Source organism: Larimichthys crocea, chromosome X, assembly GCF_000972845.2.
Source record: "Larimichthys crocea isolate SSNF chromosome X, L_crocea_2.0, whole genome shotgun sequence".
NCBI lineage: Eukaryota > Metazoa > Chordata > Actinopteri > Sciaenidae > Larimichthys > Larimichthys crocea.
Genome location: NC_040020.1, coordinates 32,738,713 through 32,766,582, shown reverse-complemented (window position 1 = coordinate 32,766,582; position 27,870 = coordinate 32,738,713). Strand labels below are relative to the sequence as shown.

The 27,870-nt window shown below is 40.5% G+C and overlaps 1 long non-coding RNA gene and 1 other non-coding gene across 2 annotated transcripts; one reads left to right on the top strand and one right to left on the bottom strand.

The window, feature by feature from the left end:
- Positions 1-11,896: 11,896 nt before the first annotated feature.
- Positions 11,897-11,978, bottom strand: trnas-cga (transfer RNA serine (anticodon CGA)). Its single transcript has one exon. It is a non-coding gene; the product is annotated as a tRNA-Ser (tRNA).
- A 13,645-nt stretch (positions 11,979-25,623) lies between these two features.
- Positions 25,624-26,678, top strand: LOC113746498 (uncharacterized). Its single transcript, XR_003462928.1, has 3 exons — positions 25,624-25,772; positions 25,848-25,901; positions 25,969-26,678. It is a non-coding gene; the product is annotated as an uncharacterized LOC113746498 (long non-coding RNA).
- The last annotated feature ends 1,192 nt before the right edge of the window (positions 26,679-27,870 follow it).

Here is a 27,870-nt window from a genome sequence, read left to right as displayed (position 1 = left end):
ACTGCCTCTCTACACTCAGCCAGAATTCACTCAGTGTCTGTGATGTGAACCTCAGTCTCAATGTGGAATCAGACGTCATGTCAATGAACTGGTCCTCTTCTGTAGAGCTGAAACCACTTGGAGCTGGTGCACTGAAAGGATCTCTCACCCAGTCATACTGGGAACTGTTTTCAGGGAAGTACTTTTTAAAGAATCCCATCAGTGATGAAATATGCTGCTTAATGTGTGGAATCAGTGAGGTAGCATCATAGTCAGTAGTGTCCACAAATTCATGTAGGTTCTCGAAGGAATCAGTGTTTCCTTCATCAAGTTTCCTGCCCCACATCGCAAACTTTCGAGTGAAAGAGCTGATCTTGTCTATGACCTGAGGGAGGTGTTTATCTTTCCCTTGAAGCTGTAGATTTAGTTCATTCAGCTTTCCAAATATGTCACTCAGGTAGGCCAGTTTTCCCAGGAAGTTCTCATCACTAAATTTTTCTGTGACTTCATACTTGTGCTCATGCTCAAAAACACTCTTATCTGCTCTCTGAGCTCAAAAACTCGGGAAAAGACTTTTCCTCGTGACAGCCACCTTGCTTCACTGTGATAGAGCACAGCTTGATGTTCAGCTCCCATCTCCTCACAGATAGCAGAGAAGACTCTTGTTTTTAGTGGTCTGGTCTTTATAAAATTGACTACACCTATAATATCAGTCATCACCTCACTTAATTCAGGGGAAAGTGGCCTTGATGCAAGTGCTTCTCTGTGTATAATACAGTGTGTCCACTCAGCATTAGGTGAGGCCTTCTTGATGAGTGCCTGAAGTCCGTTTCTCTTCCCTGCCATGGTTTGTGCACCATCACTGCAAACACCAATGCAGTTCTCCCACTTTAGCCCATTCTCAGTCAAGAAGCAGTCCAGCATTTTGAATAGCTCTTCAGCTGTGGCTCTGTCTCTGACATATTTACAAAAAAGTAGATCCTCACACAGGGAGTCTGTCATGTCAAAACGTACATAAGCAATAAACAAACAGTCTTTGTTGCTGTCAGTTGCTTCATCAAATTGTAAGGCAAAACGTTTGTCTTTGAGTTTATCTACCAGCTGTTCTTGAAGATCGTTAGCAATGTCATCTATACGTCTGGCGACAGTGTCATTGGACAGAGGGATAGTTTTTAGTTTTGCAGCACTTGCATCGTCCAGCATGACAGAGACCATGTCTAATGCTGCAGGCAGTATCAGCTCCTCTGCTATGGTGTGGGGTTTTTTGCACTGAGCAATTTGGTACGCCACCTTATATGATGCTAACAGTGCTCGCTGGTTTACTGAAGTAGCATTCACAAAGCGGGATGATTGTTGGCCGTATTCGGCACGTTTTCGCTGAAAAAACTCCAGCGGTTTATCAGCGTGATTGGGGTGTAATGTGTTTAAGTGGCGCCTTAATTTATTTGGCTTCATGCTGTCCGCTGCCAGCATTTTTAGACACAGTAAACACACCGGTCTTTCCTCGTCTCCCACTGTAGTCACAGTGAAGCCAAGCGCTACATACGCTTCGTCATATTTCCTAGTCTTAGCTTTCGGGTGACTTTCTTTTGTCTCATTATCTTCGTCTCTCTCCGCCTTTCTTTTCATCCCTGTTAAAAATTTCTTCATGTTGTCTCTTTAGGGTTTTGTTGTTGAATAACGCCACCATAGACCTAATACTCCATGCGCATACTCTGACAATGAGAGCGCCACTAGCGCCAACTACTGTAGTGGATGTGCAATTACACTTTATTCGAGTATGGCCAAAAAAAAAAAAAAAAAAAAAGCATGTTCCCCAGGGTTACACGCGCCCCCCATGGCATCGCACCACGCCCCCCCTGGGGGGCGCGCCCCACTATTTGAGAAGGACTGCTTTACACAGAGAAGTAGAAAGCAAGTTTCAAGGAGGAGGTGATTCTAAGAGACAGGTGGAAATCTCCTTGGTGTCTGGCAAGTTACAGCTGCAGTTCGGTCTCAAGCTGCTTCACCCTCGAGCAGTAGGTACCTTCTACCATGCCTGGTGGCATCTGCCTCCATCTTTTGTCACTTCTACGTGGTACTTCTCTAAGGATTTACAGAACCTGTAGAACAAGAACACAATAAAAACACCCCCATCCCCAACAGCCTATAATAAATAAAAACACACAGTAATGATGTCCCAGTTCAGTACTTCCACCCCACAGTCACAGATTCACTCAATTCAATTCCCAATCCAATAATATCTCCCCCAAGTCACAGTTCATTCTCAGTTCAGACAAAGCTGACACAGTGCTTCATCATGGTAAAGCATAATGAAAAGGTATAAACGCAGCTGCCTACAATTGCCAGCTGATCCATGACAGGTCCTTGCTTATCTAAATGGAATGAATTGATATGGGGGGTCTGAGTGGCTGGTATGGTATGTACAAATGTGAGCAGTTACCACGGCACAGTGTCGATCTGGTGAGCAGTGAAAAGTGTTTTCACAGACAATAAAGCTGCACTTACATGTTGTGGTGGCCATAGGAAAGAAATGGGAGGCAAGTATTGAGTCAGTTCATACTTGACCTTGGAAACAAAAGCTGCGAATACAATCATAACTTAAAGTTTGTTATGGAGCTCTTGACTGTATCACATGGTCCCTTTCAGCATAATGAGTTTATTCAGTTTGCATGGAAATGAATGAAAAAAAACTTGAATGATTCTCAGCATTTCTAGGATTAATCGTCCATGTTGGCTTAAGAAATGAGACCTGAGGGTTTAGTCTTGACCATGAAAACAGAGCATGGCAATATTCTCAATATAAAAGTCCAGTGTGTCAGATTTAGGGGGCTCTATTTACAGAATATGGCAGAAATTGAATATAATATTCACAACTACTGTTTCATAGGTGTATAATCACTAGAAAATTAGAATAATCATTAGGAGAATTATTATATGTACGGACATTATGGAACCTCTTCCTGGAGTCTGCCATGTTTAAGTTTCTACAGTAGCCCAGAATGGACACCCATTTTGCAGCCACTGTGGTTTCTTCACCCTGCTGGGAATGGGAGGATAAGATGAAGCAACAGCTACACTGCAAGATGCCTCTGAATGGAAAGGTTTCCTGCCTGGAATTAAGTGAATACACGTTGGAGAGATTATCATTCTCATGTCTGAATTCTAAATATGAAGCTAACTTGGCTTAGCATTAAGACTGTAAAAACTAATAGCACCTTTAAAGCTGATATGACATCTTGTTTGTTTAACTGGTACAAAACCAAAGTGTTCCAGATGACACTGCTGTGGTCACACATTGTGACACAGTTTTCATCTGGTAGTGCTGCTGCACTTATCTCAGAAAGAACCAATACTTCAGTCAGTTTTTCTTTTGTAAAGGGAAGTAGCTATAATGCATGCAGTGAATGTATTTTACTGCTGGAACTTATGGGACCTGGAGCAGAATGTAAATATTCTGGTGTTTGTGTGCTGCTTTGAAGTTTCACATTTCAACTTTTTTGTAAAAGTTTGAAGGAAAAACACAAATATATTTACTCTATGCTTCATTGTATGGTTTTGCATAAGTTTGGAATTGTAATAAGGTGTAATATAAGAAATGTTTTTACTCTTGATGTAAATGCACTGCATATCTACCCATTTCATCCCTTGCCATCCTTCTCTACATCTATAGGGAAATGTTTTACCATTTGGCATCAAGGGCACAGCACAATATCTCAAGACCAAAGATGCATAATAAAAGCTGGTAATGTAATAATAAACTGAATGCAGTCCACTGCTGAACATTGCATGAGGCAGAAGACAAAAGACAGCCCTTCACACCTTTGCTGTTTTCATCCATGATTTCCTTTCAGCTGTCAGCCCCAGATGATACATACACACCAGGAGTGCTCCGCTATCCTGCAGTGGGTTCATTCATTCTCTACCACTCACAGCTCTCATTTTGCCATTTTTTACTCAGACAAAAAAAAGCAAAGGTTTTAAAGGGGGGGGGGGTGCATTTGACAAAACCTTAAAAGCATGGTGTGTTATGAGGGAGGCCATTCATAGTGAAGTGTAATGCATTCATAATGTTTCATGGCATCATCATAAACACACCTAATTTTCAGTTTGTTCACAGAGTTCAAGTAGGAGACACATCTCAACATTGACTAATCAGACCTTTATGGCCAAATTGATGCAAAGAAACTGAGACTGAGAGAGACCAAGAATAAAAAGAGAACTGTTTGGGCCAAGAAACACAATAAATGGACATTAGACCAGTGGAAATCTGTACATTGGTTTGATCAGTCAGATTTAGGTCACCACCATGTTTTTGTGAGAAACAAAGAAGGTGAATGGATGATGTCTGCATGTGTGGTTCCCACAATCAAGCATGTCAATGGTGTGCGGGTGCTTTGCTGGTGACACTGTTGGTGATTTATTCAAAATTGAAGACAAACTTCACCAGCACGGCTACTATAGTATTCTGAAGCAACATGCCATCCTATCTGGTTTGTGTTCAAGACAATGACCCTGACTACTGACTACTGAGCCACTATCAGCATACATCTATCAATGTTAAGACATGTCAGTGATCTTACATGGGTTTGACATGAGTATCTGTTTGATAGTAGTGAAAGTTTTATCAGATACAGAAAAACTCCAGAGTGACAGACTTCCTGTCAGCTGAAGATAACACAAAACGGTCTTAAACCTGCAGTCTTTCTAATGGCCACCAGGGAGAAACTCAATTAGCTGCATCCAAGAGGTCAGATTGTATGGAGTCTTATGGAGAAATGTGCTTACTTCTCACTTGATTCATAACCTCAGAAAACAGTTTATGGTCTCAAACTCTAGTTTCAGGTCTTCCCATACTGTATACAGCATGATGTTTATTTTGTAAATCATGGTGTCAAACTAGACAGTGCTGATAATGAAACAAAATTGTGATGTCACTCCTCAAGGCCCACTCACACCGGAGGCGTACGCGTAAACATCCCAGAAGCGCTTCTCCGCGCCACGGCGCGAGCATTTCGTAGCATTTTTATTTTTGACGTGAGCTGCTGCTAAACCTCGTAAATTTCAACAGAGCAGATCACACCAGACAGGAAATCCGACACAGAATCAACATAATAAACTTCCGCCCCCTTTCAAAATAAAACTCAATACGCAGTTCATGTAGCTTTTTACAACTTCACATCAACGTTACGTCATGACCGATGGCACCAGGTGATCAAAGATCGATCAAAGGGTCTCAACATGAACAACGAGAGACTAATTGTTAAAGTGGAACAACACACAATCATTTATGACACAACAGATGCTTTTTATAATCTCTTCCACGTCGGAGAAGCAAAGTCAGCTGTTTGTTGCTGTTTTATTTATACACAGTTTATCGTGGGGTCTCACGTACGTCCAGGATTCTCGCGTGATCCCATGATCTCGCGTGAATACGGCCGGCTCGCTACGCTGCCGTTATGTGGCCAACACGCGCCTGGTGTGAGTTGACGCAGGGCAAAGGACGCAGCTAAAACGCGGCGCAGCCGTTACGCTGCGCTTACGTCTCCTGTGTGAGTCCCGTGTCAGATGTCAAACGTACGTACCATTTAGCTGTAATATGTACAGTAATGTTTATAACAAGGCAGATCACCATTTCTTCCTGCTTAAAAAAAAAAAAGTACTACCACCCTCGCCTTCGTCCAAATATGGTAATTTCTGGCTATGGAAAACCAAGATGGCAACATCTATAATTTTACACTCAATCCTTCAAAATCTTTATCCACAAACCAATTTGTGACATCATGATATGTTTACACTTGATAGAACAGAACAGGGTATCGTAGCTCTGGAACCTGTCCCATATTAGACGAGTACATCAGTCACAGTGAATGGGTGAATGATCTGCCCTGTCAGTCACACCCGGGCAGCACAGTGGAGCCTGCTGGGTCTTCTACTGCACTATCTCACATTCAGCCATATCTGTTTCCCTCTACAGAGGCACCTACTGAATTCTGCTTCACAGTGCAGTGGTAAAAATTATTTAAAAAAAGTAATGGAAATGTATTATCCAAAAACAACAAAGAAAACTCTTATCATGTGGTGGTGTTTAGCTCAGTTGGTAGAGTAGCCGCCCCATGTGCGAAGGCTCAGTCCTTGCTGCGGCAACCTGTGGCTGTCATTCCCCATCTCTCTCTCCCCACATTCCTGTCACTCCTCAGCTGTCTCTAAAATAAAGCTTGAAAGGCCAAAAAAAAAAAGAAAAATTTTATCACAACAAAACATGTCACAGAGTTGAATTGCTAAATGCAAAGAAATGCATCATAAATCAAGTGTGAATGTATTGCTTGCCTTTGTTTTGAGTATATGGGTTTTCGTTTATGCTTTGTGTTAACTGGACAGACGTTCTAGGAGTGCGTGACTCTGCTGCTCTTTTATTAGACAGATAAACTTCCTGTCATATTACGCCATGAAAAATAAATGCATATAGCGAACTCAGAAATACAAATCAAGCAAAAGGCACTCAGTGGGGATTTGTTTGGCTTTACAGATTGGACTGACACACTATTGCTATCATTCAACTGATTAAGTGCTACAAAACGTGACTCTCAGTGTCAGTTGGTGCCAGACTGGGGATGTGTTTTTATTTTAATTTCACTCTCTTGCATGGTTTCATCTCATTTATCTGAAATATTTCATTAATGCTTCAGATAAAGCTTGCAAAGTCAGTTGATATTCAGCTTCATGATATCAGTTATTCAAGATGAATGAAGCCAGATAACCCAAATAGAGACTAAATTAGGCTGGCTTCATGGTATAGGCCTCTAACCGTAACCTGATTCCATAATACACACTAACTGTATGTTATAATAATGTTATACTTATCACAGTGTACTGTTTTTGCAGTAATTCTACAAGAAATGAACATACTTCACTGTTTTATACTAACAGGAAATGATATATTATATTTGTGAACCAAAGACAACCAAACTGCGTAATGCAGAAAAACAAATGTTTTTCCAAATATTCAATAGTTAGTTTTTATTTCCTGATGTGTTCCTGCAGCTGTTTCATCACCATTTATGATTGGATTTAATACTTTCCCACCGCAATCAGCATCTCTCTTTTCCCTTTGGGGACAATATAGAAGAATAGCGTCCATCAACAGCACACTCAAAAATAAAAATGCAGTGTGGAGGATTAGCAGTGAGGTTGCAGATGAATGCCTCTCTCTCTGTGTCTCTCTCTGTCTCTCTTTCCAATATAAAAGAGAAACTATCGTGGCTGTGAAAGGTCTTTGTTGTCTATTTAGGGCTACTCTAGAAACATCATGGCTCACACGCCAGGCTCTGTGGAAGGTTAGGAAGGTTCCTAACTGAGTGAAATTACCCAGAAGAAGTTTAAACTCTGTAAATGTATCTAGATGGAGCTTTTTGTAGACCGCATCAATAACATTGACCGTCACGTATTAAATGTGGTCAAATTCTGAGCACAGCAGATCTCTTTTCCTTTTGAATTCTCTTTCACATCTTTCCTTGACTTCCTGATGTTTTCCATAAAGTTCAAGAAAAAGTGTTTAGGTAAGGACATAGGAGGTCATTTCTAGGTAATGAAAACACAATGAGTCATATTTTAAGTTTTTACTGATGAAAAATTATTAAAAAAAAAAAATCCATTCCTGCAAAGTGATTCCCCTAAATCTTACACACTCTGTCTTTAAGGCTTGAGTCCTTATACTAACTTATCCTGTTTTGAGTATGTAATTTATCTTGCCAACACACAACATACTCAAAACCTGCTTAGAATTATGTGGCTAGTAGTGAACTGCTTTCACTGATGAGCTAACATAAACTCAGTCACAGAAGCTCCCAGAGCTTCATTTTCTGTTCTGTTTATCTTCCTTAGGCATTTTCTTTCCACCATTGCACATCGTTTCGTCATCAGTTTTTACTCCGACTATGCAGGTTAAATAAAAGTGAATGATGCAACGCAGCTATTTAGCCAGGAGACGCTATTTTAGAAAGGTCAGCACTGTCAATATGGCTTGTTATTGGTCATTTGTATGTTAAAGTTCATCATAGGTAAAGTCTACACATAATATTTCCATTGATTTTCACCCTGGAGCAGATCCTCTGATCATGTTGATTCTTTAAGTATATTTTTTGGGCCTTTTATTGATAGAATAGCTGAAGAGAGACAGGGGGAATGACATGCAGTAAAGGGCCATCCGATGCTGGATTCGAACCAGGGCCAACTGCAGCGAGGACTGTAGCCTCTACACACAGGGCGCCTGCACAACCCACTACGCTACCGAGCACCCCTGATCATGTTGATTCTATTGGAATTGATGATGATTTCACAGTTTGTGTCCAGGCTTTTAGCCTGCTGTATGGATTCGGGACATATTGGCGCACTGTTTATTGGGACACTTAAATAGACAAAGCCATAGTTAATGATAACCCCTGTGCTTTCCCTTCCTATATGATACAATGTCTGGTGTGAATGTGTCACACATGGTCAATCAAGTTGTACCTATTTACAGTTCACATTAATGAAACTGGAAAAAATAGTGACTTCATTCATGCAGAACTGCGCCCTCATTAAATTATGAAATAATTAAAAAAAGCAAATTAAAATAGGCCTGTTTGTGGTATATATGTAATATTTGAGTTACATAAAAGCTTTTTATTTGTTTTCTTCCTAATTGTCCTTAAAATAGTGTTAAAGAACCCCCCCACCCCCAAAACACAAATTTGATGTTGCCATTTGATTTGAAGTTCAATACGCTCAAAATGTCCAATCAGCACAAGTCCGGTGCTCAGGAAAGTAAAGAAAAGAGAAGAAGAAAATAGAGGCCTTAAAGATTTTATTAACAAATATTTTTTTTAAAAGGTGGTGATGGTGAAGCTGGGACTAGTAAAGTGATGGTAGAGCAAGGTAAGAAACAGCACAGCCAACCAGCCTTGTAACCTAACCTAACAGGCTAGCTCTAATGTTAACGTTCACTGGCTTGTATAAAAGCCTGACACAACACGTTATCTTTGACAGAAACAGTTGAGTTTGGTAGCTCCTTCAGAGAGGATGAGACAGAGAGGAGAGAGATCCAGCTGCAGTCAGGTGACAGAGAGAGTGATGCTGGAGGGGCCCGCTGTCCCGTCGGAGAGTCTGAGCAGGATGGATCAGAGTCTGATCACACACTTAATTTCAGCGGGGCAGGGGAGAGGAACAGGAGAGTAATCTAAGATTATCTCGTCCTGTCAGCTGGCCTGACTAAGGGTTTGGTCCTGTTATCATGCACTCCAAGAATGTTTGTATGAGATATGCTTGAATGTTTTGCCGTGTCTTTCTGTTTTAGTCTGAGAGTGTTTAACTCTTGGCTATTTTCCACTCTTCACTCTTGCGGTCACATATTTGACTGAAGCTCCAAACAATCCTGCTTCCCTGTTCTCTGCCCTGACCTCCAGTACACCGGTATTTTCTCAACAGAGTAGTGAAAATGACCATGTGAGTCATGTATGAAATGGCAGTAAGCAAGTTTAAGTTCCCACTTAGGAGAGTCAGGACACTGGTGAGAGATGAGAGAACACTGAAAGGGCTAAGCAGGCTTCAACTGGAGTGCTTATGAGATTTTGAATCTGAACTCCTCAACCTTTCACCTCACCGACCAGGGAAACTGAGTCTGACAATTTTTATAAGTTATCAACAAATTGAGAATCCAACAAGCATGCCTTCTTCACACTGTGATTGACCAGGTCGGCTGGAGTGTGAAAGCAGCCAGGGTTTAAACATGTATTTAGGTCTCTTTTCCCCCATTTTTCACTCAAGCCCCACTGTTTTTCATGAGTACAGATGAATGCCTTCGCAGAGAGACTTTTTATGCAGCCACGAGTTGCGTCTGCATGTTTTACTTTCAGACCACGTAAAGCAACAGTCTTTATGAATAAGATTCAGCAGCCTCCTGAGAGGCAAAACAAAAAGGTCTGCATACATTCACTGCTGCTTGTTACACTTATTGTGTTGAGCAGATTTTCTCACACGTTGACTAAGGTGTGGACACTAAAAGAACAATGTGAGCATTTTGGAAGAGAACATACTTGTAGATGTTGTTGATGACACTTCTTATTAAGTATCTTGACCTTGAGGCACATCAGCAGTGCACCAAAGTCTAGAATCCCATTAATGCTGAATCATTTCATGCATATTGGGCAACAAACATGTGAGACCTTGAAATCCAATTGCTTAAACCACCTCCAGCGGTTTTGAGAAGGTCTAAATGTATCTGTCTGATGTAATTCCTATTCCTCTCAAGTGTAACTAAGTCAATAAGCAGTTTGTGAAAGTAACCACTTACATGGTCTGTTTCTTGCAAAGTCACGCTGAAATTACTGTCATGAGGAAATTGCAGAGGCTCTCTTCCTCTCTGTGGACATAACGCCCAGGGAAGAAACAGGGAAGGGATCCCTCTTAACTCACACTGATAATTGATGACTTTAACCTGTGTCAGCAGTGCTTAGATGCCAGAAGCTTGGTTATGATTAGATAAAAAGTATTAACTGAAAGGGTGGAGGGCATGTGCAAGAGAATACTTTTGTCTGTGGCTGTGACAGCTTGTGTTGCTGTCAGTGAAGAAATGCCTTATGTGTTGGGAGGGGAGGTTAAATACTTCCTTCAGGTAAACAGGGTCTGCTGGAAAATGCCTTCTGTCTGTCCTTTATAAGGTTGTAGCACTTTGTTCTTTTAGCTTGATTTTAAAGGTTTAATGGAATGACGGGCTGTATGATATTGAGGAATGATGTGAGGAAACCTCCCTCCCTCCCTGGTAGTGCCACCAGGGCTGTGTGCTCGGCCCCCTCCTGTAAATGTTGTACACCTACGACTGGAACCACTGACATGGAGAGAACTCTGCCTGAGGATGACAACGCCATCATTGGCTGGATTACAAACAATAGGAATTGATATTCAGAGGAAATCAACAATCTTGCAGAGTGGTGCACAGAGAACAACCTAATACTCAACAAAAGCGAAACCAAGGGGTTTATTGCCAATGGAGAGATTATTGACTTAGAAAGAAGGAAGTGAAGACACATGCCCCTGTTCACATCAGTGGAGCTGAGGTGGAGCAGGTGATCTTACATCTCTACTTTGGTAAAGAATGCTCACAACCTGGTGTATTTCTTAACCCTGTAAAGCCTGAACCATGAAATAATTGTCTCCCTCATCACTACTACTACTAGTTTTTCTCAGTGCACATTGTAGTAGGAATCCATTCCTCATCATCATCATCCTCTAACTGCTCCATGTCACTCTAAATATCTCATTTTCTACTCTAAATATGCCTAATTATGTCAGTTAAACCTTTAGTTTACTTAAATAAGGAAAACAACTATGTTGCTTTATTGAATGCATTATGCCTGAAATGCAATAAAATGATAACAGATTTGCAAATCAATTACCTAAAATACCTGCTGTATCGATTTTGATACACACATTTTCAACAAGGTTTTAGTATAAATTAAGTTGTGAAATATTAAGTTGTTTTACATTGCATGAATTCAATAAATATTCCTATTGAAGTTGCAGTGACAATTTTAAAGTTTTCATCTCAAAGGTCCAATGTGTAGAAGTTGCATCTAGTGGTGTAATCACTTCATCAATCTCCTCACGTCACCCTCACCTTAGTGTAAAGGAGAAACAACACTTGAAACACGCTGTCTAGAGTCAGTCTTTAGTTTGTCTGTTATTGAATCTCCTTCGGGATCAATAAAGTATCTATCTATCTATCTCCATCTGGGCTACTGTAGAATCATTCCAGATGGCAGCCTGCATGAATCAGAATCACTTTATTGGCCAGTGGGTACACACACAAGGAATTTGACTCCGGTTTATTGTGCTCTTAATTGTACATACAGGTATAAACTAAATTTTAACAGGCATTTACCGCTGTGAGCAGGGTTTGAACCTGCGTGGGGAAACCCCATTGGATTTCGAGTCCAACGCCTTAACCACTCGGCCATCACAGCTAAAGACCTTGTTGCAAGTGATAATATAATAATGTTCAGTGATGATGTCAATGATGTAATACTCTACTTGCCGATGATGTAATAGTTTTATAACAGCTAATAATGTTATAACATGCCAATAACGTAATAACTTAGTAATAACTAGACTAAATAGACTTTTTCATGTAACACTGCACAAACACATGTACTGTAGGTCACATGACCACTGTTTTCTTCCAGAATCCTCCCACATTCTACTGAGTGAGTGATCTAACTACCATAAACACTTCACAGTAATGAATGAAATAATATTCCATACAGGAAATTATGAATTTACATATCTAAGCAAATAAACAATATTCTAAATAAAGATTTTGTACAACAAATAATTCTCAAATTGACTCTTAACCATGATTAAGGAGAGAGAGTGCTGCATAGTACGTACCCTTAATGAATGAATATGACAACTGTGCTCCTTCCCAAGTGTAGGACAAACAGAATCAAGAACTCCTTTGTCCCTCATGCCATCAGGCTCTACAATGTCTCACTTGGGGGGAGGAGGAAATCGAGTAAAGAGGACAGAAGGGAAGGAGTGGTAGTTACTCACTGTGCAATAATAATCTGGACACTCTTCTTCTTCTTTGTGTAATTACCTCATCAAAGTGCAATATTTTAACTGTTAATTTAAGTCAATCTTACTACATAACTGGTCATTTATCCACTGTACAATGACACATGCCGTACACAGTCCTGTATATTTATCTATATTCATCCTCCATACATGAATATCCTCCAGTCTCTACATTTATTTTATCTGATCCTATTTTACTTGAATTTTACTTTATATAGCTAAGAGTTGTATTGCTTACTGTTAAGAGTTTATTGTTTACTGTATACTTTATATATTTAGCTAAGAGTCTATTGTTTATCTTATATTGTATCTTTTTCATACCTCCTTTATTTGGTATACAAGTGTCTGTATGCTACTGGAAATTCAATTTCCTTGAGGGAGTCATCCCAAAGGGATCAATAAAGTGCAGTCTAAGTCTAGGTCTGAGTCTAAGTCTAAGTCACTGCATGTGTCTGATTGTAAACATCAGGTTATTCAGGAAAAGGTCTCCAAAACTCGTATCAAATATGATACACTGAAACTTTGGAAAACACAATTTCAATGCTAGTTTCTTGTCAAAAGGGGAACAATAGGAATCATCCTGATTGGAAACATCTGTCAGGCCAGGACTCAAATGAGGACTCAGATGCAGAGTTAGACAGTAAGCTGTTTTATTCAGGACGGGGAAAATCCTCGACTGAGTGAGGCTATGAAAAGGCCCTAAACTAAAGGAAACAAAAATCACTCCAAGGAGGAAAAAACTCTGAACTACACTAAATAACAAAATCTAAATCACTCTCAACGAGGAACAATAAAGCTAGGACTAATAGTATTAAAGATTAACGAAATCAAAATCACTCATAAAGAGGAAAAACAAAAAGGCTATGAAACATCAACTTAAGGCGCTCAAAAACGAGGCTGAAAACACACTAGACTAGATACAAAGTAACAAAAGGCTAGACTAGGAATTACAACAGAAAATCACTCATTCGAGGAAGAAAACAAAAAGATACTTGAGCTAAGGAGCTGTGGCTATGGACTATGAGAAAAAGGCTTTGGTGCACGACGAAGGACGAAACACTTTGGCACAAGACAAAGGGAGACGCAGACAATATATACACAGGGTAATGGGGAACAGGTGGAAACAATCAGGGCGGGGAAGACAATCAGACCGGTGACACATGAGGAAGGGCAAGTGACCTGAAACGAGAGGAGAGTTAACTTTCAAAATAAAACAGGAAATGACAAGACATAACAAAAACCCAGCTTGACCTCACCGCGGTGTGACAACATCATGAATTGGCATGGTTGAAATATGGCCCAAGACAGGAGGGTCTGCAGTGAGGCATCATTGGTACAAGCACCAGTGACGGTGATGAGGCAAGGTGCATGTACAGGTTATTAAAGACCCACCCAGCAAGACCCTATTTACCCTGCTCCTTCTTCCTGATCACAGCAGGTAGAAAGGACGTTATCTGGGTGGTTTGGATCCTTAAAGATTCTCTTCATCTTGTTTTTTGCAGCATCTGGTATAGGTCTCTTTTGGGCAGGGTGGAGCACCAGCAATTTTCTCTTTTTCTCTGCAGGGCCTGGTAGTGTTGTAGCAGTGCAGGTGACAAATCAGTGGAGTACTCTTTAAGATGTGTTTAGACTAAATGAAACACAGCAGCACATCATTTAACATCATTTCTCATTTGAAAATCAACCAAAACTGTTTGAAATGTAACTCTCTTCTCTGATTGCACTCCTTCATTCACACAAACCTATCTGCCTCTCTCGCCCCCGCATCCTTCTCTCCCTGTATGAGCCGGTGCTCTTTAATAACTTAACTGCTTCTTTTTCAAGCACAAAAACATCCTGATGGAAGAATGCACAATCATGTCTCACATCACATGCACCTTTCATATCACAGTCATTGCACAGATGGCTTATATGACGTGTCTTAGCCTGAGGCAGCGCAGACTGTTCAACAGTGGAGGTGAATGTCATTTCAGACCTACTGGGTCCCACTGAGAGAAGGATATTAGCCTTCTGACTGACCTCACACAGCTGCAGGGCAAAGCAAGAGGAGGGGGCTGATGGGCCTTGTTTTACCAGCACCAGTCATGTCTGCAGGACAGGATTTAACATAACTTAACCCATTAAATACAAAGAATCTGTACATAACACTCATAAACATACATACTGCATATTATATCAACATAATAAAACAGATCAAATCAAATCAAATCAAATCAATTTTATTTGTATAGCCCGAAGTCACAAAGTACATTTGCCTCAGAGGGCTTTACAATCTGTACAGGGAGTGACACCCTCTGTCCTTATATGTCCTTGTGAATTATAATCTTATATATTTTAATAAGTATTATGAATGCATTATAATTCACTATGAATGCCCCTATAATGTGGTCTTCATAGAAAGCATTACCAGTAGGTTACTGTACGTTTTCCAGAGATTTGTACCAAACTGATGCACGACACAGTCTTGTTGCATTAATAAATAATGAGCTGACCACTTGGGCCCGCTTTATATTTCTGAATTATTGTGTCCTTTCACCTCAGTGATACCTCTGAGTTGTCCAAAGCATTTAGGTGTTACCAAAATCTATACTTGGGAGTTATGGCTCCCAACCTCTGGATCTTGTTCTGTTTCATAGACACTTTGTCTGTAATGTCTTTATTACTTACTGTTTAGTTCAGTACTAGACTGTTTAGTCTAATGCTTGCATTGTAAAAAAAAAAAAGTTTACTTGCATGCTATCATTTTGCTAACTACTTTTCATGTGATTTTGTTTAGCTATTTTAGCCATTCTAATGCTAAGAAGTATGACAGAGATAGCAACATTGGTCTGTTTTTTGTGTCTCTTGTTAGTGTTTGAAAGATCAAGAGCGACATATTTTAACCACCAGGGGTGCTGCATTAGTGTCTGGTGCAGACCCATCTTTTTATTTGGTAATAACAAAAGTGTTTGTATGTTGATAACATTGAAGATGCATTGGTCTTCATACTCCCACGTTTGTTTGACAGTCCACATGTCAACCAGCTCCCTTCATAATGTTTAGTGAGCGGTCGAAATGTTGGTAGCAGCCTCAAGCCTACCATTTGAAAGTTTGATGTAAGCTTTTGGGTCCTGAAGGGACAAATCGCAAAAATAAAAATGAACTCTGACAAACTGAAGGGACTGCATTTCAGTGTAAACCCCTCCCAGCTGAGAGCAGAACAGAAGGCAGATATTCTGCACCACAAGCTGACCGTCTCCTCTGTCCTCTGAGAGACTCATCTCCTCTTCACTGTCATTTTGCGAAAGCCTCAAATGTTGCAGAAGAAAACTGAAGAAATATAACATGGCATCACCAGCTGGTTGCAGCTGTAGCACTGAGTTTGCACTCTCACCCGATTCATTTTTTATCAAGACACTGTCTGCGGTTTCCACGGCGACACAGTTGTACTGCCAACTGCAACTTCAGCTGAGACTCCTCATGTTAAAGAGATTAGTCCGATCTCTGTCTCTGTCTTTTCCGTCATACAGGCCCATAACTGTTAAAACATGTCTCTGACGTATGTACCAATTCATTAAATGAAGCTCACATACGCGCATGTGTGTGTGCGTGTGTGTGTGTGTGTGCGTGTGTGTGTGTGTGTGTGTGTGTGTGTGTGTGTGTGTGTGTGTGTGTGTGTGTGTGTGTGTGTGTGTGTGTGTGTGTGTGAGTGTGAGAGAAAGAAGGAGAGGGAGAGTGAAGCTGTGTGTGAGCATACGAGAAGGCCTACTGGACTGTATGCAACAGACTACTTGATTTTCTTGGTAGTGTGTCTTTTCTAGGCAGGTATCCTTTGATTGAAATTGATTCTTTGGAGGACGGTTATAATTTAGACTGCTTAACTGAAGTCCAACAGATCACATTTAAGCTACGCTAGCTGTGTGGCTTTCAGTTACTCCACTATTGGCTCATTGCCATAAAATATGGTTACCAGATAATGACTATGACTGCCTTTTGTGATCACCTGACGTTCACCATCATCAAACTGATTTATCACCAAACACTTGTGTAACCAGTGGAACTGTTTCGACCCCTCACCTCCCGTCCTTTTGTCTTAACTTCATGTTTAGCAGCACTAGTTTCAGCCAAACATAGGCCACTGCTGCTTTGCCCGGGTTTTAATTGACCTATTTTATTTTCCACACCGTTTGTATATAATTTTATTGTCTTTATTTCCTGCTTTTAGTTCTAGTAGAGTTCTGAAGAGATTTTTCTGCACGTAAGTAAAATGTGAGATTATTTACAACCGACTCATCCTCTCAGTCTAGGTGTGAGTAAGGCTGAAATATGCAAACCACAACCTCAATCCCAGTTCAACTTAACTTAACTTTAACTCAATCTCAACCATGATGCTCTTTGTCCAACCTATCAAAAGCAACAGTGGTGAAATTTCACCACTCTCAATGAGAAAGTAAACATTGTACCTTGTGTGCTATTTCCATTTTTTATGTTGGAAAAACATGGTAAAATAAGTATTAACAAGCAGGCTATTCCTACATATTATAAAACATGACTGGCGAGGTACATAATAAAATAACAGCCTAGACTCCATTAAAGATTTCTTTTATCTATAGGTGTGGGAAAAGAAAATAGCTGTCTGATTATCAGGCTTTAATAAAGTATTCATGAGTTCTGATTTTGATTCTGATGAGATTTTGTAGTACTCTGATACAGTTCATGGGCTTACCTTTAACTACCACCTCAAAAAAGGCCTTCATCCTCTCTAGGCACTGCACAGCCTGGTTGGACGGCTGCCACTTTGGGTGCAGGATATTCACGACCACCAGGTGTCAGGCTTTTTGCCTGGTTTGCGGATCATAATGATGGCCTTGTGCCCCAGTGTGTGTAACTTTTCAACCTAGGTATTAAAAAAGTAAATTAAAATATCACACAGAAATATCACAAGCATGAATTAAACACAGAGACATGCAACAATACCAAAATTGATGCCTCGTCCATGACATGTGAGGTGGTTTTATTCTTGGTTCTGTGCCCTGTCGTCCAGCAGGTTGTCGTGGATCGTGGCTGCTGTTGTGGTCCTGCACGACCCCCACTACGCATATTATTACTGTCATTATTGCTACCATATCTGCTACTGTGGTCATTTTGTCAGTCATTGTGATTGTTTATTATGTTTGTGTTGATCTGTCCTGTACACATGACATCCATTGCACGTCTGTCCGTCCTGGGAGAGGGATCCCTCCTCTGTGGCTCTTCCTGAGGTTTCTTCCACATTTTTTCCCTGTTAAAGGTTTTTTTTGGGCAAGTTTTTCCTCACTCGAACCGAGGGTCTAAGGACAGAGGGTGTCACTCCCTGTACAGATTGTAAAGCCCTCTGAGGCAAATGTACTTTGTGACAGTTTTTTTAAGCCAGTCCTCTTTTTTTGCTTCAAATTTCTGTAATTTTTTGGCAAGTCTTTGCCTTTTAGGCTATACCGCCTGGCAAGACTTGCATAGACTATAGTTGTCTAGGGGTGCAGGCAGATGAATGCGTGTGCAACCTATGGCATCCAGGACCCTGAAGATAAGTGAATAAATTGTGATGCTGTATCAAAAAAGGCAAGAGGTCACTGATTTATGACTGCATTGACAGCAGCCTGTGGTGGTACTCAGTGGTAAAGAGGACCAGGGCAGCTGTAACTCTGACAGCAAGGAGAAGGGAACAAGGAGCTACATGGTCTCTTTTCAAATCTAAAGGTGAAGCAATTGGATAGTTGTGAGAGTTTTTTCTTCCCTCCTGCCTGTGTGATTCATTGTGTCCTTTTTTTCTTGGTGCAGCTGAGTTGGAAGTGTGGATTTTTTGTTGATGCATGATTGTGTAACTGTTGCCTTGTGTGAACACTTGTAGCCCTACAACAATTAAATGCAGTCTTAATTAGTTTAAAAATCAATGGACAGTAATCTAAATTCTCCTCGCTTTTTGAGGGAGAGACACATTCAGTTAATTGGCTTATGCTCTGTATTCAGTGTTATCAGGGGACCGTGGTCCAGCCTATTGATGTAGAAGAAAAACATTTCTATTATGACTAGCAAAATATAATTGAATGTATCTGTGATGCTCCTGGATACTTGGCTCGATGGAAAAAAATAAAAATAATAATAATTTCTGCTGGTCATAACTTCTCTTCCATAAAACAGATTTATATCATGCTAATGCTGCACTGACTTGTAATCAGGTGAATGGTTCCTGGTCATTCCTACTTGGCAACACATCGTGCCAACAATAGCGGTTATCAGGCTGCCTAGACTGTAAGCTCAGAGCACTGTGGACACTCTGTGGACATAATGGCAAAAGTGAAGTGGATGTTGACAGAGGAAGCTAAGCTTATATTTTGTCAGTTTCCAGTTTTTCAGTTTTTCATGGTTCAAACCATCTGCCACACTCAGGTTAGAAATAATCTACCATGTTTATTGGTTTATCGACATCTGCTTTTTATCATGGCAGTTCATGCTTTTTGTGCCACAGGAGAGTTTTTGAGTTGCCAGTGGTCACTGGGTCAAATTGGCTGCAATTGTCTGACCTGTGAGGTTGAAGGTTCAAGGGTTCAAGGGGGGTTTTATTGTCAACCATATACACAGTACACAGTGAAACAAGACAGTGTTTCACCAAGGACTATGGTACAACATAGACAGCCAGGACTACTATAAAGTGTACACACATTACAAAAAACAAGAATGGCTACATAAAGTGTTTACGTTTAGACAATAAACGTGACAAGAAAAACAGAGATAGTGTAACAGACTAGGATGAAGTATGCATGTTTTGTATATACATGTACATGGCTACATATGAATATATACAGTACAGCTATATAAATATTTACAGTATGATATTGATAGATAGATTGATAGATACGGTAGATATTGAATAAAACAATTAAGAAGCAGCAGGTAAACAAGGTGTGAATATATGTGCAAGTTTACATTTTGCAGTTTATTAATCTTCATAGCACACAGATGGTAGAATTTTATACATTTGTATGTTCTGGACTCTCTGTTCCCTCAAGGATCATCACTGTCAAGACGGCAGCACAAACTGCTTTGATTTAATATGACTAACTCTACCACTGATTCTCCCAAAGTGCCTGTAATTGAACCTTCCCTGCCTACAGTACATGTGTCAGTTTTTTGCTCCTCTTCACCTCTTACCTAACCAAAATGTTCTACATTATTTCAGTCTGTGTATTGTTTCATCATGTTTACCTCAACTATTTTGGGCTGGATCACATTAAAGGAGTCCTTAAGAAAGTGAAGAGGCAGAAGCCAGATATGGAATACATAAGAATCAGCTGCTGAGTTCATAAATGTATTTAAACTGATGAAACCCTGTTGGAGCAAATCAAGGCAGGCATGAAACAGACCACTAAAGGTTAAGTCTGATGCCATTTAAAATCAAAGTGAAAATACTTGCATACTAGTTGTTGGATCACAAAATATATGGTGAATTATTGAAAAGTGGCAGTGAAAAACAGCACTGCCAACACTGTTTAATCAATGTACTCTTTATCCCAGAGGATTTACTGGATCTTATAATGCAGAGAACCCAATCAGGGTCAGAGGTATAGATATTCAGTGGCGGCGTCAGAAAGAGTTGTGTGAAATATGGATTTGCGTGTTGATGGTATGGGCCGACCACACATGGGAGATGTTATAAATTAGAGGGCAGCTGTGAAATCATGCGACATGCTCCAGATATTTTACCCTGCTTTTATCTCGGCCCTCCCCTGTAGAGAGGGAGATAGTTTAATGTTCATGGCTTCCTCTGCTTAAGTATATTCTGCATTAAAAAGCTCATAGCACTTACCATTATTTTATCGCACAGGCTGCAGGGAGAGTGATAGATATAACCAGAATGATATCTATGCTATTAATCCTCAAGGTGTCCATACTGGATTAGTATGGAGTAAGAAATACATAATGTGTGCCTCAAGGATGGCACTGTTCCTTGCTGTCTGTGCATTAGTACATCTGCCTTAATAGGCATCACCATCATGAACCCCCAGAGGTACATTCCTAATGACGGTCAACACTTTGGTCTATAACAAGGTATCCTGGCCTGCTCTTTAATAATTCTAATGACTTTTTGGCTATGAACCTTTCATGCATGGATACAGCTAGAACTGTGACATAGCTGGAATGTAAAATATAACAGATTGATAGAAAATTTTAAACCTATTTGAAAAAACATAGTTAACCAGTGCAGTGTCACGAGTAGTGATCTTTTCTTCTGGTAATGAATCCAGCAGGGGCAGTTTATACTCAGTACTGTGGAGGTTAAATGAAAGTTGAGGGTAACAATCAGCTACCATAGCTTCATTTCTGACGCTTTGGCTCTCTGTTTCTTCAGCATTGTCAAGACAGCTTGCTATTGGTCAGTGGTGCCAATTTAAAGGTCAAAGTTCATCAAAGCTGAACTGGTTGTGAAACATTTGTGGAGGTGTGTACAACCATTTCAGGGGCTGCGTTGGGAAATGTTTGCAATGGCACAATGCTCTATTCTATTCTCCAAAACCACTTATCATTATCAGAGTCGTGGGAGTTGGAGCCTATCACAGCTGACATTGGGCGAGAGGTGGTATGAGACAAACAACCATTCATGCTCACAGTATCCAGTTAAGTCCCCAATTCACCTATTAGGTGCATGGACTGTGGGAGGAAGCCAGAGAACTCGGAGAGAACCCACACAGACAGGGGGAGAACATGCCAGTTTCACAGAGAAAAACGTCCCAGCCAGGATTTGAAGCTTGCTGTGAAGTGATAGTGCTAACCACTGCAGCACCTTGCATTGTCTGGTCATTCAAATGCCTTCAGTTGTGTTGAATGTAGCACATACATCTAAACTGTGTCTTAGTCTGTTTAGCCAGAAGGCCAAACTGATTCTCTTTCTAATTTTGACCCTACAAGTCAAATCATGTTACTTGATAAGAACATTTAAATTTTATTTAAACTGTGATAACATGAGAAATAAGATGTGTAAAATTGTGTGCCATCAGCATAATTAAATTCAATTTTATTTATCTAGCGCCATATCATAACAAAGTTATCTATGACACTTTTAATACAGAGCAGGTCTAGACCGTACTCTTTATATTATTTACAGAGACCAACAGTTCCACCATGAGCAAACACTTGGTGACAGTGGTGAGAAAAAAAACTTCCTTTTAACAGGCAGAAACCTCGAGCAAACCCAAGCTCATTGGTATTGATCATCCACCACGACTGGTTGAGTTAAAGATAGAGGGAGGCGGATAGAGAGAGAGATAGACAGATAACTAGAGAGAGATAGAGACACAGATGCACAGCAGCAGCAAATCATAAACTAACTATAAACTGTAATGGAGATATGATAACAATAATGACAGTAATAATATATGTAGTGGACGTCATGCAGGACCACAGCAGCAGCCACGATCCATGAGAACCTGCTGGACGACAGAGCACAGAAACTCCAGGGAAGAAGTTTAGTTAGTAACATGCATTAATGAGACATGTGTGTTTAATTTCTCCCAGAGAGAGGATGTATGAAGAAAACAGAATACTGTGGGTCCCAGAATGGTTCCTTGAGGAATACCATAATAGCTATCAAATCTGTTCAAATCTTGTCTTTGATACAAAATCGTTGCAACAAAATTTCTGTTTGACAATTTGAATGAAGCCAGTCAAGGTCTAGACCTGAAAGATCCAAACATTTCTTAAGTCTGTTCATTTAAATGCCAACAGCAGTTATGTTGAATGCAGCACATAGATCTAAAAAAAACTAGTGGTGACACTCACACATAACACTATCTGGTGCAATATATAAATAGTTATTAAAGAATATAGATGTCAATTACAGTGATTTATAACGTCAAGTGTCTTAGGGATGCTCTTGACTAATTATAAACCAAAGATAATAATACATTACTACCAATAGCAATAAAACAATAAAAATCACTTCATGTAGCTAGTAGTGCTGTCAGTATGTACCCCATGTTTGTCAGACCTGGACTCAAAGAGAACTCAGATGCAAAGTAATATAAGTTTCGGCAGACTTTATTTAAATCTTCCACCTCCCAGACAGAGTGATAAACAAACCGGCTATGAAAGTAATCTATGAATAAACAAAATATCGCTCCACAAGGAGGAAAACGAAAGGCTATGACTAGAAAACTCTAAACGCTCCCAAGGGAGGAAAAAAAAAAATACTCTCTGGTATAAATCACAAAAAAAAAAAAAAAAAAAAAACATGCACTCCTAAAAACCGGAGGCTCCGCTAAAAAGAGGCTAACAAGGGCTATGAAAATTAACTGAACTAAAACTATGAACATTACAAATGAAAAATCACTCGTAATAGAGGCAAAGAATACAGTCTTAAGTTGAGAAAAGGCAAGAACAAAACGTGGACGAAGGCTGGGGTGCAAGGCAAGAACGAGACACTCTGGCACAAGACAAAGGGAGACGCAGACTATAAGACACATGAGGGTAATGGGGAACAGGTGGACACAATCAGAAATCAGGGAAGACACTCAGACCGGTGACATATGAGAAGTTCAGTTGCAGATAGCAGTAGCAGAGCCTTGGACAGAAGAGGTGCTGGGCATGTTGGACAGCAATTTATTAACAACAATCGGCGGATACTCTTCTGAAAACATCTGTTGGTGATTTCGAATATTTTCAATAATTGGGTCAATTTGGAATCCATGCAGAGTTTGTCACATTTTGTGTTGTCATAGATGTTTCATGCTCTCTCACTTTGGTCTTTTAAGTAACATATTTGATCAGCTGCCGATGTGCAGTGCTTTTTTGGGTGTTCTGTGGGTCAACTTTCCTTATAAAATTACATATCAAACATAGATAATATGAACAGTACTAGTTTTCCCACAGCTTTCACCCACAGTGAAAATAAAGCTTAACCAATCCTAATTTGTGTTTTTTTTTACTTGTAATATATTATATAAGATTATATGTTGAGGTTTCATTTCTAAAGCTTGTAATTCTCTACACATTGACTTGATATAATAACATAATAATCATGTATGATGCAGCACAGATTCTTAGGTAGTTATACAGCATTATAAGTGCCATCTCTTGCCTGAAAAGCCCAACACCTAGTATTTAAAAACACACTCAAAGATCTGCATCTGAAGGACCACACCTGGATATAACAGGGAAACATAAGAGTAGAATCACTCAAAACATATTGTGTCCAGTGCAATAATTACTGAAGGAAAAAGAAGGGTGACTTTACATTCATATTTTACATGATCAATTGAAATACTGTTCCTTTAAGAGTGGGATTTCTGCCTGTGCAGTGAAGTGTAAAGGTATTTGTAACATAAAAACACAGTCTTTTCCTCAGTCTGAGTCATGAAATTATAAAAAAGTCTTCAAATAGCTTGGTTATTAATTCTAAAAGAACAAAAGTCAGTGTGCTTAGATATTCAGTAGTTGGGGTTGTTCCATACAGTAATTGCTTCAAAGTGCTTTTCCTGACTTGAGTGAAAGCTAACGATCTCTTTCTGTTCTACATCAATTACTATTAAACTTCACAGTGAGAGCCTCTTTAATTGCCTCTTCAAAATTAACGAACAGTGATGCGTTTGTGTGTGTATCTGTGTGTGTGTGACACACTGACTGAGAGACAAACAGATGCATGTATTATCATAGTAGGTGAGGTTTCTAGTCATAATTGCTTATTGTAATCAATTTCTTCCTTCCCATAATCAACCCCCTGGAATAATGCTGACTTGTTTTTTTATGGTGTTGCAGGCATTTGACTTGACAGTTTTGTCAACTCTTTCTAATCATCATAATAGAAATATATGAGGAATATAATCTATTACTATAATATGTAAAATAATGATTTTATAAATGCATTAAAAATTCAGAATCTTTTAAATGCTCACATTAATAAAATACTGTGCTGTATCAAAAACAATCTCACCCCAAGGTCCATTTAGTAGCTTTCAATTATATGATGTGATCTTTCTATTTACATAGAAATTGTCCAGGTAAATTGTAGATCCTAAGCACTGTTCAGAGAACTGAACACCTTTTTGGGGAACATTAAACATTGACTTTTAAGCCAACTTGTAAGCAAGCAAGTCCATAAAGGGCTGAGATGAAAAGAAATAAAATTGATGAAGTAAGACAACAGAAATTAAGAGAAACATATTTTCTTCATCCTAAGATCTTGGATCAAGCTGTTGCACTCAACAGGCAGTCCGTGTTTCACGCCAACAGAACCAAGACACTTGTCAGACGAGTGGAGATGGACTGTGTTTCAATGATGCTTGTTGCTCAAATGTAGGAGACTGGAGAGAGACCTCAACACTGATGATATGTGGCTGGTGATCCAGTCCATCAAAGGCTACAAAAGCAGAATGTGTGAGGTCACTTTTTTAGATGAGCTCAAATCTTTTATTTGCTTTGGCCTCCTCAACAAAGAGTCAGCCATCAAGTCCAGAATATCACTTTGGGCTTATGTACGTCACTCTGCAACTGGTTATTTGGCATCCTCACAAAACAGACCGTGGCACCTCCTCCAGTCTAGTGTTAATATCAGAGCTCCCCAGGGCTGCGTGCTCATTCCCCTTCTGTTCATTCTGTACACCCATCCCAGCAACCCACGCCATGGAGAGAACTCTGTTGTCAAGTTTGCAAATTACACCACCATCATCTCAAACAATGATGAGAATACGTAGAGAGGAAATCAACAATCTTTCAGAGCGGTGCACAGAGAACAACCTGCTACTCAACATCGACAAAATCAAGGAGCTGATCGTTGTGTATAAAGGAAGTACAACAACTCTGTGTTGTAGACTCACAAGTAAATGAACCTGACCCTTTTGACTTCCATTGATCTCTCTCTTTTGTTGTTGTTGTTGCTGTAATTTTTAGTAGTAATTATGTATTCTGTTGCCAAGCAATAGTCATAAACATAACAGAAAAAGGCATGAAACCGTATATAAAGGAGCCCACCATGTGGTGGAAGTCGTATTTAAAACATTGTTTGGTGTGTAGCAGTATAGAGGTGCTAGGTTATTGGGTGACTCTGCCCATACTTAACACCAGGTGGCTGTTATGAGGTGGGCCAGTATAAAAGGGGCACTTTGCCACCAGCTCTTTCTCTTGCACCTCTGCCCTTGGTGCGTCATTTCCGGGCTCAAGGTCACCTGGTCTGCCAGGTATGGCTACCCGCTGTCTCATCACACTGGTCGCTTAAACTTTTCTGCGTGCTCATGGTATTTGTGTGATTGTAGGGTGACTCTGTGTGCTGCTCCGTGCTCCCTTATGTGCAGTGGCGTGGTTATTTGGTAAGTGTCCCCCCTCTAACTTGGCGTTGTTGATACTGTCCGATGGCTAACACTAGTGTGGTCACAGGTGGATGCCAGCGACAGCCGGTGTCGTCTCTCTCTCTCCCTCCCTCCTCCTGCGCGAGCGTGTGTCCTAAAACAGGTATGTGTGTTTTTAGTACATGCGAGCAACCGCAGTATTTTAAAGTAATAACGGCGTTTTCCCTGTAATTAGGAGTTGCTGTGATCAGCTGCTTAGGAGTCGCTGCTGTTTTGTTTCCGGTGAAAGTTCTGTCTCCACGCTGTTTGTCTCCGATGAGGCTCTGCCTCTGAAGCGTCGCCTCAGTTGCGTTGCTTTATTTCTTTCTGCGACGCTGTCTCCACGCTGCGCTGTGTACGGCGGCGTGTTGGTGGTTGGATGCTTGGCGTGATCTGCATTTTGCACCAGAGCCACTTTAGTAAATGCGCCTGTGTTTTAACCAGGGCCTGGCCCCTGTATATGGTTGAATGGTGTTTAGTTAATTTTGTATTCTAATTATTTTTCTTGGTTGTTCTGATTTGATTTGATTAGTGTATAGATTCTGTTGTGGATTATGTTTTCTTTTTCTTGATTGTAATTTTGCCCATTAATTAGTTTCTTTCTTTTTAGTTGCTAGAGACTGGTGGTGGTGCTGGTGACTGGGTGGTGGTACCCCCCTCTGCCTGCTGTGTCCTGGGAAGCGGGTTCCTCATTTCACTGAGTGTGTGGGTCACGTATGTCAGGTGGTGTGAATTTGTATTTAAGTTGGGGTGCCCCCCCTTGTCCATCCACACAGCTCCAGCCCTTCAGCGACTTTCTTTATTTTGATGGGTGTTTTGGATGAATGTGATCATTTTAAAGTATTTAAAATAATAAATTGTATATTTTCTTAAACCCTTGGCCGTCAAGAGTATACTTACCTGTGTGCCTTTGTGCTTTCCCAAATTATTTCCCGGGGTGAAACTCCCCGGGTGGCGTTGTCGGTTTCTCTTCTTAATTCGGTTTAAATTCCCCTCTGCACTTTATCCTCGCCACAAAACTTGGCGTTGTCGGCAGGATTACTCTTAAGACGGCTGAGAGGTATGTTTTTGTTTTTTTCGTGTGGTCTGATTTGTTTTTTTTTGTGTAGATTGGAGTGCTCGGAGACAAGACAGCGGTGGCCTGTGCAGGTTGGAGAAAATTGGAGACAAAACAGCAGTGGCTCCTAGTGGATCCCTATGAGTGTTTGGTGAGGTGCCTACTACAGGTTTGATTTTTGTGGTGCCTTTAAATCAATATTAGTAGTGTAGTGGGGTTGTAGTAATCATGGAGGATGAAATACAGGAACTTAGAGAGCTGATCACACAGTTAAAAGCAGATAATGAGCGGTTGCGTCAGGGACAGGCTGGCCCTAGCGTATTACCATTTACCTCTTCGACACCATCTGTTGCCCCTTCTACTTCTGGTCCCTCTGTAGCAGAGAGACTAATTTTTGTACCTAGAGATAGGAAGTGTCCTGTCTTTAGGGGAAGGACAGGCATAGGATTGAGTGAGTGGATGGGGGAGGTGCAGGCGAGTATGAGGGCTCGGCGTTTATCCCAGTCCGACCAGGCGTTTTTCCTGTTTGATCACCTAGAGGGTGAGGCTAAGGATGAGATAAAGTATCGCTCTGCCGTTGAGAGGGAGGATCCTGCTAAAATACTTGCCATTTTAGCGGAACTGTACGGGTGCTCGGAGTCTTATGTCTCTCTTCAGCAGGCTTTCTTCTCCAGGAGGCAGCAAGAAGGGGAAACTCTCCAGGAGCTGATTGCACCTTGCTCAATGTGAGAGCTGAGGCAATCCGCTGGGAGCGTGAAGGTTTGCCTGGTGGTGTGAGAGGCCGTAGCCAATCAGTCCCTTCAGTGTATGGTGTTCAGTATGGTGTTCAGGGTGGCCTGCCGGTTACTGTGCCATCCCCTTCTGTGTCTGAGGTGAGTGAGATGAGGGAGATGC